The 22,571-nt window shown below is 38.6% G+C and overlaps 1 protein-coding gene across 1 annotated transcript in view; it reads left to right on the top strand.

Moving 5' to 3' along the window:
- Positions 1 to 22,571, top strand: part of INO80 (INO80 complex ATPase subunit) — a 396,744-nt gene that overhangs the window by 213,687 nt on the left and 160,486 nt on the right.

The raw sequence follows: 22,571 nt of genomic DNA on the forward strand, positions 1-22,571 counted from the left end.
CTATTTCCTCCGTTCGCTCTTCTACCTCGGGTCATAGCTCGAATGAAGCCGGAGAGGGCGTCGGTGATCCTCATTGCACCGGCGTGGTATGCAGACCTGGTGGACATGTCATCTTTTCCACCTTGGAGACTTACGTTGAGGAAGGACGTTCTACTTCAAGGGCCCTTCCTTAATCCAAATCTAGTTTCTCTGAAGCTGACTGCTTGGAGATTCAACTCTTAATTTTATCCAAGCGTGGGTTTTCGGAATCGGTCATTGAGACCATGATTCAGACTCGTAAACCTGTGACTAGAAAGATTTACCACAAGATATGGCGTAAATATCTATATTGGTGTGAATCCAAGGGCTACTCTAGGAGTAGAGTTAGGATTCCTAGAATTCTGTCCTTTCTCCAAGAAGGTTTGGAGAAAGGTTTATCGGCAAGTTCCCTAAATGGTCAAATATCTGCCTTGTCTGTTTTGTTACATAAACGTCTGGTGGACGTCACAGACGTGCAATCGTTTTGTCAGGCCTTGGTCAGAATCAGGCCTGTGTTCAAACCAGTTACTCCTCCCTGAAGTTAATTTAGTTCTTAAGGTTCTTCAAGGGGCTCCATTTGAGCCTATGCATTCCTTAGATAATAAGTTATCTTGGAAAGTTTTGTTTCTTGTTGCCATTTCATCTGCTCGTAGAGTGTCAGAGCTCTCGGCATTACAGTATGAGTCTCCTTACCTTATTTTTCATTCAGATAAGGTGGTTTTGCATAGTAAGTTAGGGTTTCTCCCTAAAGTAGTTTCAGAACGGAACATTAATCAGGAGATTGTTGTTCCTTCCTTGTGTCCTAATCCTCCTCCTCAAAAGGAACGGCTTTTAAACAATGGATGTGGTGCGTGCATTAAAATTCTATTTATAGGCGACTAAGGATATTCGTCTGTCATCTGCTCTGTTTGTGGTTTTCTCTGGGAAACGTAAGGGGCAGAAAGCTACGGCTACTTCTCTTTCTTTGTGGCTGAAGAGTATCATTTGCATTGCCTATGAAACTGCTGGACAGCAGCCTCCTGAGAGAGTTACGGCTCATTCTACGAGGGCTGTTTCCTTTTCCTGGGCATTCAAAAATGAAGCTTCTGTGGAACAGATTTGCAAGGCTGCAACTTGGTCCTCTCGACACTTTCAAAATTCTATAAATTTGACACTTTTGCCTCAGCTGAGGCCTCCTTTGGGAGAAAGGTTCTTCAAGCAGTGGTGCCTTCCATTTAAGTTCCCTGTCTTGTCCCTCCCTTATCATCTGTGTACTCTAGCTTGGGTATTGATTCCCAATAGTAATTAGATGATCCATGGACTCATCGTGTCATTAGAAAGAAAACAAAATTTATGCTTACCTGATAAATTTATTTATTTCTTGACGCGATGAGTCCACGGCCCGCCCTGTTCTTTAGACAGGTTGTTGGTATGTTATAAACTAAAGACACCTCTGCACCTTGTTGCTTCCTTTCTCTCCTTTGCTTCAGTCGAATGACTGGGGTTGGAGGGAAGGGAGGTGATATTTAACAAATTTGCTGTGGTGCTCTTTGCCACCTCCTGCTGGGCAGGAGTTATATTCCCAATAGTAATTAGATGATCCGTGGACTCATCGTGTCAAGAAAGAAATACATTTATGAGGTAAGCATAAATTTTGTTTTTGCTGTAGAATGTCCCTTTAACATAAATTACTATCGGCTAGATTTAGAGTTTTGTCGGTAACGACCCGCGTAGCTAATGCTGGGTTTTCCCCCCCCCGCACCTTTTAAATACCGCTGGTATTTAGAGTTCACAGAAGGGCTGCGTTAGGCTCCAAAAAGGGAGCGTATAGCATAATTTACCGCCACTGCAACTCTCAATACCAGCGGTGCTTACGGACGCGGCCAGCTTCAAAAACGTGCTCGTGCACGATTTCCCCATAGGAAACAATGGGGCCGTTTGAGCTGAAAAAAAAACACCTGCAAACACCTGCAAAAAAGCAGCGTTCAGCTCCTAACGCAGCCCCATTGTTTCCTATGGGGAAACACTTCCTATGTCTGCACCTAACACCCTAACATGAACCCTGAGTCTAAACACCCCTAACCTTACACTTATTAACCCCTAATCTGCCGCCCCCGCTATCGCTGACCCCTGCATATTTTTTTCACCCCTAATCTGCCGCTCCGTACACCGCTGCCACCTACATTATCCCTATGTACCCCTAATCTGCTGCCCCTAACACCGCCGACCCCTATATTATATTTATTAACCCCTAATCTGCCGCCCCCAACGTCGCCGCTACCTTACCTACACTTATTAACCCCTAATCTGCCGACCGGACCTCACCGCTAATCTAATAAATGTATTAATCCCTAAACTAAGTCTAACACTAACACCCCCCTAAGTTAAATATAATTTAAATCTAACTAAATAAATTAACTCTTATTAAATAAATTATTCCTATTTAAAGCTAAATACTTACCTGTAAAATAAACCCTAATATAGCTACAATAACATAATTTATGTAAGAACTTACCTGATAAATTCATTTCTTTCATATTAGCAAGAGTCCATGAGCTAGTGACGTATGGGATATACATTCCTACCAGGAGGGGCAAAGTTTCCCAAACCTCAAAATGCCTATAAATACACCCCTCACCACACCCACAAATCAGTTTAACGAATAGCCAAGAAGTGGGGTGATAAGAAAAAAGTGCGAAAGCATAAAAAATAAGGAATTGGAATAATTGTGCTTTATACAAAAAAATCATAACCACCACAAAAAAAGGGTGGGCCTCATGGACTCTTGCTAATATGAAAGAAATGAATTTATCAGGTAAGTTCTTACATAAATTATGTTTTCTTTCATGTAATTAGCAAGAGTCCATGAGCTAGTGACGTATGGGATAATGACTACCCAAGATGTGGATCTTTCCACGCAAGAGTCACTAGAGAGGGAGGGATAAAATAAAGACAGCCAATTCCTGCTGAAAATAATCCACACCCAAAATAAAGTTTAAATGAAAACATAAGCAGAAGATTCAAACTGAAACAGCTGCCTGAAGTACTTTTCTACCAAAAACTGCTTCAGAAGAAGAAAACACATCAAAATGGTAGAATTTAGTAAAAGTATGCAAAGAAGACCAAGTTGCTGCTTTGCAAATCTGATCAACCGAAGCTTCATTCCTAAACGCCCAGGAAGTAGAAACTGACCTAGTCGAATGAGCTGTAATCCTCTGAGGCGGAGTTTTACCCGACTCAACATAGGCATGATGAATGAAAGATTTCAACCAAGATGCCAAAGAAATGGCAGAAGCTTTCTGGCCTTTTCTAGAACCGGAAAAGATGACAAATAGACTAGAAGTCTTTCGGAAATTCTTAGTAGCTTCAACATAATATTTCAAAGCTCTAACAACATCCAAAGAATGCAATGATTTCTCCTTAGAATTCTTAGGATTAGGGCATAATGAAGGAACTACAATTTCTCTACTAATGTTGTTGGAATTCACAACCTTAGGTAAAAATTCAAAAGAAGTTCGCAACACTGCCTTATCCTGATGAAAAATCAGAAAAGGAGACTCACAAGAAAGAGCAGACAATTCAGAGACTCTTCTGGCAGAAGAGATGGCCAAAAGGAACAAAACTTTCCAAGAAAGTAATTTAATGTCCAATGAATGCATAGGTTCAAACGGAGGAGCTTGAAGAGCCCCCAGAACCAAATTCAAACTCCAAGGAGGAGAAATTGACTTAATGACAGGTTTTATACGAACCAAGGCTTGTACAAAACAATGAATATCAGGAAGATTAGCAATCTTTCTGTGAAAAAGAACAGAAAGAGCAGAGATTTGACCTTTCAAGGAACTTGCGGACAAACCTTTATCTAAACCATCCTGAAGAAACTGTAAAATTCTCGGAATTCTAAAAGAATGCCATGAAAAATGATGAGAAAGACACCAAGAAATATAAGTCTTCCAGACTCTATAATATATCTCTCTAGATACAGATTTACGAGCTTGTAACATAGTATTAATCACAGAGTCAGAGAAACCTCTTTGACCAAGAATCAAGCGTTCAATCTCCATACCTTTAAATTTAAGGATTTGAGATCCTGATGGAAAAAAGGACCTTGCGACAGAAGGTCTGGTCTTAACGGAAGAGTCCACGGTTGGCAAGAGGCCATCCGGACAAGATCCGCATACCAAAACCTGTGAGGCCATGCTGGAGCTACCAGCAGAACAAACGAGCATTCCTTCAGAATCTTGGAGATTACTCTTGGAAGAAGAACTAGAGGCGGAAAGATATAGGCAGGATGATACTTCCAAGGAAGTGATAATGCATCCACTGCCTCCGCCTGAGGATCCCGGGATCTGGACAGATACCTTGGAAGTTTCTTGTTTAGATGAGAAGCCATCAGATCTATTTCTGGAAGTTCCCACATTTGAACAATCTGAAGAAACACCTCTGGGTGAAGAGACCATTCGCCCGGATGCAACGTTTGGCGACTGAGATAATCCGCTTCCCAATTGTCTATTCCTGGAATATGAACCGCAGAGATTAGACAGGAGCTGGATTCCGCCCAAACCAGAATTCGAGATACTTCTTTCATAGCCAGAGGACTGTGAGTCCCTCCTTGATGATTGATGTATGCCACAGTTGTGACATTGTCTGTCTGAAAACAAATGAACGATTCTCTCTTCAGAAGAGGCCAAGACTGAAGAGCTCTGAAAATTGCACGGAGTTCCAAAATATTGATCGGTAATCTCACCTCCTGAGATTCCCAAACCCCTTGTGCTGTCAGAGACCCCCACACAGCTCCCCAACCTGTAAGACTTGCATCTGTTGAAATTACAGTCCAGGTCGGAAGAACAAAAGAAGCCCCCTGAACTAAACGATGGTGATCTGTCCACCACGTCAGAGAGTGTCGTACAATCGGTTTTAAAGATATTAATTGAGATATCTTTGTGTAATCCCTGCACCATTGGTTCAACATACAGAGCTGAAGAGGTCGCATGTGAAAACGAGCAAAGGGGATCGCGTCCGATGCAGCAGTCATAAGACCTAGAATTTCCATGCATAAGGCTACCGAAGGGAATGATTGTGACTGAAGGTTTCGACAAGCTGAAATGAATTTTAGACGTCTCTTGTCTGTTAAAGACAGAGTCATGGACACTGAATCTATCTGGAAACCTAAAAAGGTTACCCTTGTCTGAGGAATCAATGAACTTTTTAGTGAATTGATCCTCCAACCATGATTTTGAAGAAACAACAAAAGTCGATTCGTATGAGATTCTGCTAAATGTGAAGACTGAGCAAGTACCAAGATATCGTCCAAATAAGGAAATACCACAATACCCTGTTCTCTGATTACAGATAGAAGGGCACCGAGAACTTTTGTAAAAATTATTGGAGCTGTTGCTAGGCCAAACGGCAGAGCCACAAACTGGTAATGCTTGTCTAGGAAAGAGAATCTCAGAAACTGATAGTGCGCTGGATGAATCGGAATATGCAGATATGCATCCTGTAAATCTATTGTAGACATATAATGCCCTTGTTGAACAAAAGGCAGGATAGTCCTTACAGTTACCATTTTGAATGTTGGTATCCTTACATAACGATTCAATATTTTTAGATCCAGAACTGGTCTGAAGGAATTCTCCTTCTTTGGTACAATGAAGAGATTCGAATAAAACCCCAGCCCCTGTTCCAGAACTGGAACTGGCATAATTACTCCAGCCAACTCTAGATCTGAAACACATTTCAGAAATGCTTGAGCTTTCGCTGGGTTTACTGGGACACGGGAAAGAAAGAATCTCTTTGCAGGAGGTCTTATCTTGAAACCAATTCTGTACCCTTCTGAAATAATGTTCTGAATCCAAAGATTGTGAACAGAATTGATCCAAATTTCTTTGAAAAAACGTAATCTGCCCCCTACCAGCTGAGCTGGAATGAGGGCCGCACCTTCATGTGGACTTAGAAGCTGGCTTTGCTTTTCTAGAAGGCTTGGATTTATTCCAGACTGGAGATGGTTTCCAAACTGAAACTGCTCCTGAGGATGAAGGATCAGGCTTTTGTTCTTTGTTGAAACGAAAGGAACAAAAACGATTATTAGCCCTGTTTTTACCCTTAGATTTTTTATCCTGTGGTAAAAAAGTTCCTTTCCCACCAGTAACAGTTGAGATAATAGAATCCAACTGAGAACCAAATAATTTATTACCCTGGAAAGAAAGGGAAAGTAGAGTCGATTTAGAAGACATATCAGCATTCCAAGTTTTAAGCCATAAAGCTCTTCTAGCTAAAATAGCTAGAGACATAAACCTGACATCAACTCTGATAATATCAAAAATGGCATCACAGATAAAATTATTAGCATGTTGAAGAAGAATAAGAATGTTATGAGAATCATGATCTGTTACTTGTTGCGCTAAAGTTTCCAACCAAAAAGTTGAAGCTGCAGCAACATCCGCCAAAGATATAGCAGGTCTAAGAAGATTACCTGAACACAAATAAGCTTTTCTTAGAAAGGATTAAATTTTCCTATCTAAAGGATCCTTAAAGGAAGTACCATCTGCCGTAGGAATAGTAGTACGTTTAGCAAGGGTAGAGATAGCCCCATCAACTTTAGGGATTTTGACCCAAAACTCTAATCTGTCAGACGGCACAGGATATAATTGCTTAAAACGTTTAGAAGGAGTAAATGAATTACCCAATTTATTCCATTCCCTGGAAATTACTTCAGAAATAGCACCAGGTACAGGAAAAACTTCTGGAATAACTACAGGAGATTTAAAGACCTTGTCTAAACGTTTAGATTTAGTATCAAGAGGACCAGAATCCTCAATTTCTAATGCAATTAGGACTTCTTTAAGTAAAGAACGAATAAATTCCATTTTAAATAAATATGAAGATTTATCAGCATCAACCTCTGAAACAGAATCCTCTGAACCAGAAGAATCATTAGAATCAGAATGATGATGTTCATTTAAAAATTCATCTGGATAAAGAGAAGTTTTAAAAGACTTTTTATGTTTACTAGAAGGAGGAATAACAGACATAGCCTTCTTAATAGATTCAGAAACAAAATCTCTTATGTTATCAGGAACACTCTGTGGAACTGCAACAGGTAATGGTATTTTACTAAAGGAAATATTTTCTGCATTAACAAGTTGTCATGACATTTAATACAAACAACAGCTGGAGGAACAGCTATCAAAAGTTTACAGCAGATACACTTAGCTTTGGTAGTTCCAGCACCAGGCAGCGATTTTCCTGAAGTATCTTCTGGCTCAGATGCAACATGAGACATCTTGCAATATGTAAGAGAAAAAACAACATATAAAGCAAAATTGATCAAATTCCTTAAATGACAGTTTCAGGAATGGGAAAAAATGCCAAAGAACAAGCTTCTAGCAACCAGAAGCAATGAAAAATGAGACTTAAATAATGTGGAGACAAAAGCGACGCCCATATTTTTTTAGCGCCAAATAAGACGCCCACATTATTTGGCGCCTAAATGCTTTTGGCTCCAAAAATGACGCCACATACGGAACGCCGACATTTTTGGCGCAAAAGAACGTCAAAAAATGACGCAACTTCCGGCGACACGTATGACGCCGGAAACAGAAAAGATTTTTTGCGCCAAGAATGACGCAATAAAATTAAGCATTTTCATCCCCCGCGAGCCTAACAGCCCACAGGGAAAAAGTCAAATTTTTTAAGGTAAGAAAAAATTATTGATTCAAATGCATCATCCCAAATATGAAACTGACTGTCTGAAAATAAGGAATGTTGAACATCCTGAGTCAAGGCAAATAAATGTTTGAATACATATATTTAGAACTTTATAAAAAAAAGCGCCCAACCATAGCTTAGAGTGGCACAGAAAATAAGACTTACTTACCCCAGGACACTCGTCTACATGTTGTAGAAAGCCAAACCAGTACTGAAACGAAAATCAGCAGAGGTAATGGTATATATATAAGAGTATATCGTCGATCTGAAAAGGGAGGTAAGAGATGAATCTCTACGACCGATAACAGAGAACCTATGAAATAGACCCCGTAGAAGGAGATCATTGCATTCAAATAGGCAATACTCTCCTCACATCCCTCTGACATTCACTGCACGCTGAGAGGAAAACCGGCTCCAACCTGTTGCGGAGCGCATATCAACATAGAATCTAGCACAAACTTACTTCACCACCTCCATAGGAGGCAAAGTTTGTAAAAACTGATTTGTGGGTGTGGTGAGGGGTGTATTTATAGGCATTTTGAGGTTTGGGAAACTTTGCCCCTCCTGGTAGGAATGTATATCCCATACGTCACTAGCTCATGGACTCTTGCTAATTACATGAAATAAATAAATAATAATTATATTGTAGCTATTTTAGGATTTATATTTATTTTACAGGCAACTTTTTATTTATTTTAACCAGGTACAATAGCTATTAAATAGTTAATAACTATTTAATAGCTACCTAGTTAAAATAATTACAAAATTACCTGTAAAATAAATCCTAACCTAAGTTACAATTAAACCTAACACTACACTATCAATAAATTAATTAAATAAAATACCTACAATTATCTACAATTAAATCTAACACTACACTATCAATAAATTAATTACATAAAATACCTACAAATAAATACAATTAAATAAACTAACTAAAGTACAAAAAATAAAAAAGAACTAAGTTACAAAAAATAAAAAAATATTTACAAACATTAGAAAAATATTACAACAATTTTAAGCTAATTACACCTACTCTAAGCCCCCTAATAAAATAACAAAGCCCCCCCAAATAAAAAAATGCCCTACCCTATTCAAAAATAAAAATAGAAAAGCTCTTTTACCTTACCAGCCCTTAAAAGGGCCTTTTGCGGGGCATGCCCCAAAGAATTCTGCTCTTTTGCCTGAAAAAAAAAACCATACAATACCCCCCCCAACATTACAACCCACCACCCACATACCCCTAATCTAACCCAAACCCCCCTTAAATAAACCTAACACTAAGCCCCTGAAGATCTCCCTACCTTGAGTCGTGTTCACCCAGCTGGGCACTGATGGACCAAAAGAAGACATCCGGAGCGGCAGAAGTCTTTGGTTTGTATCAAGCCTGTCATTAAATCAATCTCTCCTCCTTGGAGTCTTAATTTGGTTTTGAAGGCTTTACAGGCTCCTCCATTTGAGCATGCATTCTTTGGACATTAAACTACTTTCTTGGAAAATGTTGTTCCTTTTGGCCATCTCTTCTGCTAGAAGAGTTTCTGAATTATCTGCTCTCTCTTGTGAATCTCTTTTTCTAATTTTTCATCAGGATAAGGCAGTTTTGCGGACTTCATTTAAATTCTTACCTAAGGTTGTGAATTATAACAACATTAATAGAGTAATTGTTGTCCCTTCTTTGTGTCTTAATCCTAAGAATTCTTTGGAGAGATCTTTACATTCTTTGGATGTGGTGAGAGCTCTGAAATATTATGTTGAAGCTACTAAAGATTTCAGGAAGACTTCTAGTCTATTTGTTATCTTTTCTGGTTCCAGGAAAGGTCAGAATGCTTCTGCCGTTTCTTTGTCATCAAGGTTAAAGCTTTTGATTCATCAAGCTTATTTGGAGTTGGGTAAGAACCCGCCTCAGAGAATTACAGCTCATTCTACTAGATCAGTTTCCACTTCTTGGGCTTTTAAGAATGAAGCTTCAGTTGATAAGATTTGCAAAGCAGCAACTTGGTCTTCTTTGCATACTTTTACAAAATTCTACCATTTTGATGTATTTGCTTCTTCGGAAGCAGTTTTTGGTAGAAATGTTCTTCAGGCAGCTGTTTCAGTTTGATTCTTCTGCTTCTAATTTAAGTTTTTTCTTTTCATTTATGAGACTAAACTTATGATTTGGGTTGTGGATTCATTTTTTTCAGCGGAAATGGCTGTTTTTATTTTTTATCCCTCCCTCTTTAGTGACTCTTGCGTGGAGTTCCATGTCTTGGGTATTGCTATCCCATACGTCACTAGCTCATGGACTCTTGCCAATTACATGAAAGAAAACATAATTTATGTAAGAATTTACCTGATAAATTAATTTCTTTCATATTGGCAAGAGTCCATGAGGCCCACCCTTTTTATGGTGGTTATGATTTTTTTGTATAAAGCATAATTATTTCCAAATTCCTTTGTTGATGCTTTGTATTCCTTTCTTTATCACCCCACTTCTTGGTTATTCGTTAAACTGAATTGTGGGTGTGGTGAGGGGTGTATTTATATTCATTTTGAGGTTTGGGAACCTGGTAGGATTGTATATCCCATACGTCACTAGCTCATGGACTCTTGCCAATATGAAAGAAATGAATTTATCAGGTAAGTTCTTACATAAATTATGTTTTTTACATGTGTTTAACAGCAAAGCAAAGTACATAATGCATATGCAATGTTTTATTTTTTGTTAAACATTTTATAGAGAGTGTTGTGTTTTGAATTGAATTTCCCTTTAAGCCCCAATTCCCAACTAAACTGACAAAACATACAAGTAATTAGAGAGTTGTATACACACCCACACATGCACCTACCTTTGTGCCTTTTTGTTTATATACATTTATTGCTATTTTAATGCAGCTGTAACTTCAAATTTCAAAGCAACACCTAATCACTGGCATGTGGCTGTCACACACCTTGTATTGACTTTGTTTTATGGTCCAATAAAAGGCAGAGGGTTTATCCAGATAACCAGTCACAATTGTGCCCAGAAAGATATCAGCAGCCTGCAGCTGTTATCACACCTAATAGAGGATTTAGTCTGCCACCTGCTCACTACATGCATGCCAGCCCAACCTTGGCCTTCTAAACACAGCTTTTTATTGTAGCTTCAGCCAGCTATTATAATGCGCTGAACAAACTTACTGTATTATATTTCACTGCCTAAACATTGTGCATATTAATCATTTGTAAGAAGGAACTCACAGAATGCCGATTGGGACAGTATAGGTCTTTGCAGTACTCTGAAATCCAGAATCAGAAACTCTCCCTTTTTCATACTTTTAATAATGCTGTATTACTTTCCTTTTTCAAACATACATATTATTAGGATTCTAGGAAGCAAATCGATCTTCTGATAATAGTGCAAGACATCCTCCTTATGTCTCATGTCACCACTTCACCATTGTTTAAAGGGACAGTGAGAACCTTGTAACTATAATACATTTCTGTTGTGCTGCTATAGTATAACATATCAGCTAATTCTCAATTTTTTCTTTTCAGAAATGTTACGTAGATGATTTGGGTGTTTGTTTTTCTTTTTAAATATAGTTTTGAAATTTTTAAATAACATTGTGCTGATTTTAAGACTCCTAACCAAGCACCAAAGTTTTAGATGTATACTGATGTATACAGACCTCAGACTGTTTCTGTTTTTAAAATGGGTCTAAAGATATTCAGGAGAGGGGGGAGGGAGGTTCTGCTTTCAGCTCCTTTCAGTGGGTGTCCCAGGCTAATCTCACCAATAGTGCTAAATTGTGAGCTTCTAAGTAAGTTTTTAAAATGTTTTATACTGGATTTTTATATTAGTATCTGTGCATATTATTCTTTATAGTAGTGCCTATTACATGCAGTTAAATTAAAATTGATGTATACTGCTCCTTTAAAGCCAGTGAAGTACATATAAGTAGCAGAGTTAGCCTTGAGAAGTCAGCAGAGGTGCATTTCAGGGTCTGGGAATTAGAAAATGTTAAATTTTTAGAGTTAGATTACGTGAAAAGGGACAAAATAAATAATGAAAGTAATTTGAAAAGTTGTTTCATTACACATAACTTAAATCCTGTGGAAACAGAAAAAGAGGCGCCACATAGGACAGTATCGCCTGCACAAAATGCACAAAAAGACCAGACAAATGGCAACTCACATCGAAGAAGGCACAAACGGTGCCAAACACAGCAGGCCGGGACCTCTAAGTCGCCCGACAGACTCGCTTCCAGCTGGCAGGGGCTTATCACGTGAAAGTCTCTCACTACTCAAAGGGGTTTCCTCAGCAAAACCTCAAAGACATCCTCAATACCAAGACCAATCCACTGGAACGGCTGGAGGGTGTTTGATAGGAGGGGCTCGCCTTCCGTGTTTTAATTACATGCTCCCTCCTGACGTTTAGTAACGAGTAATGAGAAGTCAGCAGAGGTGCATTTCAGGGTTTGGGAATTAGAAAATCTTACATTTTCAGAGTTAGATTACGTGAAAAAGGGGCAAAATAAATAATGAAAGTAAATTGAAAAGTTGTTTCATTACACATAACTAAACATTTTATATAAAAATCTCAAGGTGTTTACTGGGACACAGAAGTCAGAATAAAAACTTTCATGATTCATATTAGGGAACCCAATTATTAAAAGACCATGGTACCCAAATGTTGAAACACTTGAAAGTGATGCAGCATAGCTGTAAAAATCTGACCTTTTTTTCACCTGAACATTTCTAAGTAAAAAAGGAAGATATTTTATCTCAAAAATTCCTCAGTAGCCACAACCTATTGTAAAGGACTTCTAAGCAGCAAATCAGTATGTCTGTCCCAGGACAGGCAAAGGAACGAGCTTCGTGCACACTCATCTTATTTCCCTATTCAGTTTAAGGAAGTTTACTATGAAATCTCATGAGAGTTGAGTCAAATCTCATGAGATCACAGTAAAAGAGTTCATGACCTCATTGCTGATTGGCTGCTGTTCATTTCTTCATTTTTTTTAATTTTTTTTTACCTGCAGCTAAGCAGTAGCTGAGTATAACGTTTTACGCAGAACTTACTCTGCTGAGCTGATGAGATTGTGAGGTAAAATATCTTCTTTCTTTCATGTAATTAGCAAGAGTCCATGAGCTAGTGACGTATGGGATATACATTCCTACCAGGAGGGGCAAAGTTTCCCAAACCTCAAAATGCCTATAAATACACCCCTCACCACACCCACAATTCAGTTTTAGAAACTTTGCCTCCTATGGAGGTGGTGAAGTAAGTTTGTGCTAGATTCTACGTTGATATGCGCTCCGCAGCAAGTTGGAGCCCGCTTTTCCTCTCAGCGTGCAGTGAATGTCAGAGGGATGTGAGGAGAGTATTGCCTATTTTGAATGCAGTGATCTCCTTCTACGGGGTCTATTTCATAGGTTCTCTGTTATCGGTCGTAGAGATTCATCTCTTACCTCCCTTTTCAGATCGACGATATACTCTTATTTATATACCATTACCTCTGCTGATTTTCGTTTCAGTACTGGTTTGGCTTTCTACAAACATGTAGATGAGTGTCCTGGGGTAAGTAAATCTTATTTTCTGTGACACTCTAAGCTATGGTTGGGCACTTTGTTCATAAAGTTCTAAATATATGTATTCAAACATTTATTTGCCTTGACTCAGGATGTTTAACATTCCTTATTTTCAGACAGTCAGTTTCATATTTGGGATAATGCATTTGAATCAATCATTTTTTCTTACCTTAAAAAATTTGACTCTTTTTTCCCTGTGGGCTGTTAGGCTCGCGGGGGCTGAAAATGCTTCATTTTATTGCGTCTTTCTTGGCGCGGACTTTTTTGGCGCAAAAAAACTTTTCTGTTTCCGGCGTCATACGTGTCGCCGGAAGTTGCGTCATTTTTTGACGTCCTTTTGCGCCAAAAATGTCGGCGTTCCGGATGTGGCGTCATTTTTGGCGCCAAAAAGCATTTAGGCGCCAAATAATGTGGGCGTCTTATTTGGCGCTAAAAAATATGGGCGTCGCTTTTGTCTCCACATTATTTCAGTTTCATTTTTTCTTTGCTTCTGGTTACTAGAAGCTTGTTTATTGGCATTTTTTCCCATTCCTGAAACTGTCATTTAAGGAATTTGATCAATTTTGCTTTATATGTTGTTTTTTCTCTTACATATTGCAAGATGTCTCACGTTGCATCTGAGTCAGAAGATACTTCAGGAAAATCGCTGTCTAGTGCTGGAACTACCAAAGCTAAGTGTATCTGCTGTAAACTTTTGGTAGCTATTCCTCCGGCTGTTGTTTGTATTAATTGTCATGACAAACTTGTTAATGCAGATAATATTTCCTTTAGTAATGTACCATTGCCTGTTGCAGTTCCTTCAACATCTAAGGTGCAGAATGTTCCTGATAACATAAGAGATTTTGTTTCTGAATCCATCAAGAAGGCTATGTCTGTTATTTCTCCTTCTAGTAAACATAAAAAATCTTTTAAAACTTCTCTCTCCACAGATGAATTTTTAAATGAACATCATCATTCTGATTCTGATGACTCTTCTGGTTCAGAGGATTCTGTCTCAGAGATTGATGCTGATAAATCTTCATATTTATTTAAAATGGAATTTATTCGTTCTTTACTTAAAGAAGTACTAATTGCTTTAGAAATAGAGGATTCTGGTCCTCTTGATACTAATTCTAAACGTTTAGATAAGGTCTTTAAATCTCCTGTGGTTATTCCAGAAGTTTTTCCTGTTCCTAATGCTATTTCTGAAGTAATTTCCAGAGAATGGGATAAATTGGGTAATTCATTTACTCCTTCTAAACGTTTTAAGCAATTATATCCTGTGCCGTCTGACAGATTAGAATTTTGGGACAAAATCCCTAGAGTTGATGGGGCTATTTCTACCCTTGCTAAACGTACTACTATTCCTACGTCAGATGGTACTTCGTTTAAGGATCCTTTAGATAGGAAAATTGAATCCTTTCTAAGAAAAGCTTATCTGTGTTCAGGTAATCTTCTTAGACCTGCTATATCATTGGCTGATGTTGCTGCAGCTTCAACTTTTTGGTTGGAAACTTTAGCGCAACAAGTAACAGATCATGATTCTCATAATATTATTATTCTTCTTCAACATGCTAATAATTTTATCTGTGATGCCATTTTTGATATTATCAGAGTTGATGTCAGGTTTATGTCTCTAGCTATTTTAGCTAGAAGAGCTTTATGGCTTAAAACTTGGAATGCTGATATGGCTTCTAAATCAACTCTACTTTCCATTTCTTTCCAGGGTAACAAATTATTTGGTTCTCAGTTGGATTCTATTATCTCAACTGTTACTGGTGGGAAAGGAACTTTTTTACCACAGGATAGAAAATCTAAGGGTAAAAACAGGGCTAATAATCGTTTTCGTTCCTTTCGTTTCAACAAAGAACAAAAGCCTGATCCTTCATCCTCAGGAGCAGTTTCAGTTTGGAAACCATCTCCAGTCTGGAATAAATCCAAGCCTTCTAGAAAGGCAAAGCCAGCTTCTAAGTCCACATGAAGGGGCGGCCCTCATTCCAGCGCAGCTGGTAGGGGGCAGGTTACGTTTTTTCAAAGAAATTTGGATCAATTCTGTTCACAATCTTTGGATTCAGAACATTGTTTCAGAAGGGTACAGAATTGGTTTCAAGATGAGACCTCCTGCAAAGAGATTTTTTCTTTCCCGTGTCCCAGTAAATCCAGTGAAAGCTCAAGCATTTCTGAATTGTGTTTCAGATCTAGAGTTGGCTGGAGTATTTATGCCAGTTCCAGTTCTGGAACAGGGGATGGGGTTTTATTCAAATCTCTTCATTGTATCAAAGAAGGAGAATTCCTTCAGACCAGTTCTGGATCTAAAAATATTGAATCGTTGTGTAAGGATACCAACGTTCAAAATGGTAACTGTAAGGACTATCTTGCCTTTTGTTCAGCAAGGGCATTATATGTCCACAATAGATTTACAGGATGCATATCTGCATATTCCGATTCATCCAGATCATTATCAGTTCCTGAGATTCTCTTTTCTGGACAAGCATTACCAGTTTGTGGCTCTGCCGTTTGGCCTAGCTACAGCTCCAAGAATTTTTTCAAAGGTTCTCGGTGCCCTTCTGTCTGTAATCAGAGAACAGGGTATTGTGGTATTTCCTTATTTGGACGATATCTTGGTACTTGCTCAGTCTTTACATTTAGCAGAATCTCATACGAATCGACTTGTGTTGTTTCTTCAAGATCATGGTTGGAGGATCAATTCACCAAAAAGTTCATTGATTCCTCAGACAAGGGTAACCTTTCTGGGTTTCCAGATAGATTCAATGTCTATGACTCTGTCTTTAACAGACAAGAGACGTCTAAAATTGATTTCAGCTTGTCGAAACCTTCAGTCACAATCATTCCCTTCGGTAGCCTTATGCATGGAAATTCTAGGTCTTATGACTGCTGCATCGGACGCGATCCCCTTTGCTCGTTTTCACATGCGACCTCTTCAGCTCTGTATGCTGAATCAATGGTGCAAGGATTACACAAAGATATCTCAATTAATATCTTTAAAACCGATTGTACGACACTCTCTAACGTGGTGGACAGATCACCATCGTTTAATTCAGGGGGCTTCTTTTGTGCTTCCGACCTGGACTGTAATTTCAACAGATGCAAGTCTCACAGGTTGGGGAGCTGTGTGGGGATCTCTGACGGCACAAGGAGTTTGGGAATCTCAGGAGGTGAGATTACCGATCAATATTTTGGAACTCCGTGCAATTTTCAGAACTCTTCAGTCTTGGCCTCTTCTGAAGAGAGAATCGTTCATTTGTTTTCAGACAGACAATGTCACAACTGTGGCATACATCAATCATCAAGGAGGGACTCACAGTCCTCTGGCTATGAAAGAAGTATCTCGAATTTTGGTTTGGGCGGAATCCAGCTCCTGTCTAATCTCTGCAGTTCATATCCCAGGTATAGACAATTGGGAAGCGGATTATCTCAGTCGCCAAACGTTGCATCCGGGCGAATGGTCTCTTCACCCAGAGGTATTTCTTCAGATTGTTCAAATGTGGGAGCTTCCAGAAATAGATCTGATGGCGTCTCATCTAAACAAGAAACTTCCCAGGTATCTGTCCAGATCCCGGGATCCTCAGGCGGAAGCAGTGGATGCATTATCACTTCCTTGGAAGTATCATCCTGCCTATATTTTTCCGCCTCTAGTTCTTCTTCCAAGAGTAATCTCCAAGATTCTGAAGGAATGCTCGTTTGTTCTGCTGGTAGCTCCGGCATGGCCTCACAGGTTTTGGTATGCGGATCTTGTCTGGATGGCCTCTTGCCATCCGTGGACTCTTCCGCTACGACCAGACCTTCTGTCGCAAGGTCCTTTTTTCCATCAGGATCTCAAATCCTTAAATTTAAAGGTATGGAGATTGAACGCTTGATTCTTGGTCAAAGAGGTTTCTCTGACTCTGTGATTAATACTATGTTACAGGCTCGTAAATCTGTATCCAGAGAGATATATTATAGAGTCTGGAAGACTTATATTTCTTGGTGTATTTCTCATCATTTTTCTTGGCATTCTTTTAGAATTCCGAGAATTTTACAGTTTCTTCAGGATGGTTTAGATAAAGGTTTATCCGCAAGTTCTTTGAAAGGACAAATCTCTGCTCTTTCTGTTCTTTTTCACAGAAAGATTGCTAATCTTCCTGATATTCATTGTTTTGTACAAGCTTTGGTTCGTATAAAACCTGTCATTAAGTCAATTTCTCCTCCTTGGAGTTTGAATTTGGTTCTGGGGGCTCTTCAAGCTCCTCCGTTTGAACCTATGCATTCATTGGACATTAAATTACTTTCTTGGAAAGTTTTGTTCCTTTTGGCAATCTCTTCTGCCAGAAGAGTCTCTGAATTATCTGCTCTTTCTTGTGAGTCTCCTTTTCTGATTTTTCATCAGGATAAGGCGGTGTTGCGAACTTCTTTTGAATTTTTACCTAAAGTTGTGAATTCCAACAACATTAGTAGAGAAATTGTGGTTCCTTCATTATGTCCTAATCCTAAGAATTCTAAGGAGAAATCGTTGCATTCTTTGGATGTTGTTAGAGCTTTGAAATATTATGTTGAAGCTACTAAGTCTTTCCGAAAGACTTCCAGTTTATTTGTTATCTTTTCCGGTTCTAGAAAAGGCCAGAAAGCTTCTGCCATTTCTTTGGCATCTTGGTTGAAATCTTTAATTCATCTTGCCTATGTTGAGTCGGGTAAAACTCCGCCTCAAAGGATTACAGCTCATTCTACTAGGTCAGTTTCTACTTCCTGGGCGTTTAGGAATGAAGCTTCGATTGATCAGATTTGCAAATCAGCAACTTGGTCCTCTTTGCATACTTTTACTAAATTCTACCATTTTGATGTATTTTCTTCTTCTGAAGCAGTTTTTGGTAGAAAAGTACTTCAGGCAGCGGTTTCAGTTTGAATCTTCTGCTTATGTTTTTCATTAAACTTTATTTTGGGTGTGGATTATTTTCAGCAGGAATTGGCTGTCTTTATTTTATCCCTCCCTCTCTAGTGACTCTTGCGTGGAAAGATCCACATCTTGGGTAATCATTATCCCATACGTCACTAGCTCATGGACTCTTGCTAATTACATGAAAGAAAACATAATTTATGTAAGAACTTACCTGATAAATTCATTTCTTTCATATAAGCAAGAGTCCATGAGGCCCGCCTTTTTTTGTGGTGGTTATGATTTTTGTATAAAGCACAATTATTCCTATTCCTTATTTTATATGCTTTCGCACTTTTTTCTTATCACCCCACTTCTTGGCTATTCGTTAAACTGAATTGTGGGTGTGGTGAGGGGTGTATTTATAGGCATTTTGAGGTTTGGGAAACTTTGCCCCTCCTGGTAGGAATGTATATCCCATACGTCACTAGCTCATGGACTCTTGCTAATATGAAAGAAATGAATTTATCAGGTAAGTTCTTACATAAATTATGTTTTTTTTACATAGAGATGCTCGGGTGATATTTTGCTGTCAGCTTTTTACAGTTATACTGCATCAGTTTCAAGTGAATTAGCATATGAGTATTATGTCCCTTTAAGCTGCAAATGGACAATGTTCTCAGCTATGGAACCTGTCTGTGCCCCATTTTGGGCCAGCAAGTTGGCATCTGCCCCATGCCTTTATTATAACACAAATTTGCTTGCACAGACAGTCATCATGTATGCATTAGGAATGATATAAGTTTACCACCTCTAAGGTGACAGTGGTCTGCTTCTGAACTTGCAGATATAAGCTTGCAGGAGCAAGCCTGCACTGCAAGGGCTTAAAGGGACATAAAACCCAGTTTTCTTTCATTATTTAGATAGAGCATTTGATTTTAAACACCTTCCAATTTACCTCTATTATTTTTGCTTCATTCTCTTGGTATCCTATGTTGAAGGAGCAGATAGGCAATACTGGAATCTAGCTGAGCATATCTGTTGAACCAATGACAAGAGGCATTTATGTGCAGCCACCAATCAGCAGCTAGTTCCCTACAGAAAAATAATAAACACAATCCTGCCCCCCCCCCCCTCAGACTGCACACTGGTATTTATTAGAGGTGCAGTGGAGAGGGGGAGAGAAGAGAGCTATTTCTGATGTATTAGGGAGGTGGAAGGGTGAGGGGGACCCCTACACTACAGAAAATAAATAATAATAATAATAATAATAATAATAATAATAATAATAAAAAAACTAACTGCATAGTGTCACACTGGCTGCCAGTACCTAATATGGTGGAATATGATGGTGACCAGTGAGAAGGGAAAGGAAGAGAGCTCTTTGGGAGGGATCAGGGTGGTGATAGGTGTCAGGTGGGAGGGTAATCGCTACATTACAATGCATTTTCAACTTCCTGCCTGTCGCTCAGCATCTTAATAAAGAATACCTCAAACATGAGGTGGGAATCATGTCTGTTGTGGCAACTTGTAACTTTCTTGTAAAAGGACAAAAATGGCAGGATGAGATAATCTGTCACATGGGAACAGTTTTACATGTTCTTAAAGTAATAGATAACCACTGCATTCATCACAGAGGACCAAGGCAACTGCCAGTATTCCTGCATCATCTGTCATTTAAACAGCTGTTTGGAGAGGCATTCTGACCATTTCTACACCTTTCCAGTTAGAATGATGAAGCGCATGTACGCGTGTGTGAAACGCGTCAGTTAGGAGCTTATCTTGTGTGTTTATTGAAGCCTGCATCCCAATAAACCATTGGATATACCATGAGACCCAGTGTTTTCCTTTTCTCATCTCAGTTAGAATGTTGGGCATGTGGGGGGGCCGTGTCCGAACCGCGATCTTGCATGTTCGCACTTTTCCTGAGCTCCTGCTGATCACTATTGATCACTATTTGATTTGTTTTAACCCCATACAACACATTTAATGGGAGGTAATAAATAGAAGACTTTAATACCGAAAGGGCCCACCGGAATACAGCTACAATTTGCCCATGCAGACAACTCTTTTGCAAAAGGCATGCCTCCGAAGGGGTTCGGGGGGCTCCTAGAAAGAGGTATGCGACAACCCGCCAAGCCTTTTTGGCAGTAGTTCTCTGATGAGCATTTATCATGAGAGGTTTACTGTAAAGTTTCAGGACTCAGGCAAGTTGATCGGCATTACATGGCCCACAACACATGCAATACTTATAAAATTGCAAATATTGACCCTGTAAGACTTACGTTTGATCCTGGCAGGTTTTCTGGAGATGTTGCGTTGATTTCTTCCGTATGCAGCTCTCGTGTACCAATGGACACGTGGGGTCGATAAATTACGAATGATCAGTTCATTTCACCACATACTTCGAATAGACGCTGTTGGGGACTGAAAATTGTTAGTTTACCATAAAATATAGTTCTATTTGGCGTTTAATCTTTAAGGCAGTTGAGTTTATAAATTCTCATGTTGTTACTTGTGACGTTATGTTTTGAGGTGTTGGACAATACAACATGATCATTCCATCTGATCCCATTTTCAGTAATTGACTACCCTTGGGCGGCTCGTGGCCGAGCTGCTGAGGAAAACAGCAAGATAAGACCTTTAATAGAATGGGTTTATAGGGAATAGAAAGACTGTATAAGCTAGTACATGTAAATGTATAACCTTTCCCTTACTGATATGCTAGAGATATTGCATTGGTAGCAGATACCGGTCACCTTATAATGTCTGAAACTATAACTAAAACGTCACAAAGTTGAGGCTGCTATACCATTGGGGAAAACCTACTATAATATATGATAATTACAAAAACTATACAGATATGTTAGATGTTAACAACACAATGTACAGAATGACTAGAATAGAGCACAATACTCCTCTCTTTGGTGACCGCAGCCTTCTAACAGTCTCTCCCAACAGGACTGTGAGTAGAATATGAAGTATGTATATAGAGGCGCTGGTCTTGAATCTCATATGTGTTAAGGTGCACACTGAAGAAAGAAACTTAACTTGTGATTTGCAGGAGTTGACAACAAAATAATGTGCAGTATACTCACTCCGAAAATTTCAGAGTTCAGCTTCTTCATAAGGATCTATATCCTGATTTTCCCATAATGTGCTTTGGTATCTGTAGACAATGGAAATTGCACTGCAGGTGATTGTATCTTTAAATTGATATAAAGTGCAGTATACTCACTCCGAGTAATTCGGAATCCGGCTCCTCAAAAGTGGTTGGTAACTTTAGAATACTTCCAAGAAAGGCAGCAAAAATACTTGTCATAATCAACAAATATTTATTAAAACATATTAAAAGGCTCTTTTTAGCTTAGCTCTACGCGTTTCAACGACTAAATCGTCTTTTTCAAGAGCAGTAAAAAACAATTGGAAGTGCACTTCCAATTGTTTTTTACTGCTCTTGAAAAAGACGATTTAGTCGTTGAAACGCGTAGAGCTAAGCTAAAAAGAGCCTTTTAATATGTTTTAATAAATATTTGTTGATTATGACAAGTATTTTTGCTGCCTTTCTTGGAAGTATTCTAAAGTTACCAACCACTTTTGAGGAGCCGGATTCCGAATTACTCGGAGTGAGTATACTGCACTTTATATCAATTTAAAGATACAATCACCTGCAGTGCAATTTCCATTGTCTACAGATACCAAAGCACATTATGGGAAAATCAGGATATAGATCCTTATGAAGAAGCTGAACTCTGAAATTTTCGGAGTGAGTATACTGCACATTATTTTGTTGTCAACTCCTGCAAATCACAAGTTAAGTTTCTTTCTTCAGTGTGCACCTTAACACATATGAGATTCAAGACCAGCGCCTCTATATACATACTTCATATTCTACTATAATATATATTCTTTCTATGTGTGTGCAGAGTTACTATATGACAGAACTCTTATATGTAGAGGTTGGCACATGGTTGAAATTTTCATATTACTATATGTTGTTCCAGTGTAGGTTTTTTGTGCTACTTGTTCTTTGTGTTTAGTGTTATCTTTTATAAGGTATATATAAAATAACCCCCAAATCATCATCATCATTACATATAGTTACAGGACCCAAAAGAGGTCAACAAAGAAAAAAAAATAGAGTTTAAAAAAAAAAAAAAAAATCATGTCTAATATTCAGATTCATAAAATCTTATACTCGTACACTAATATATGAATTGAATATACAAGTTGTTTTCTATATCAAACATTTATATGTTAATGATGGATGCCATTTTGTTTTCCATTTTGTTGTGAAACCTTATTGTATCATAATAAAGCTATTTTAAAAATAAAAAAATTAAAATGTTGGGCATGTGGAGATTTTCTATAATATCCCTTTGGGGTATATTTATTAAACTGCGGATGGCCATGATACGATGTAGCGTATCATGTCTGCTACACATCGATAAATGCCGATAGCAAT

The sequence above is a fragment of the Bombina bombina genome, chromosome 1 (assembly GCF_027579735.1).
Source record: "Bombina bombina isolate aBomBom1 chromosome 1, aBomBom1.pri, whole genome shotgun sequence".
NCBI classification, from domain to species: Eukaryota; Metazoa; Chordata; class Amphibia; order Anura; family Bombinatoridae; genus Bombina; species Bombina bombina.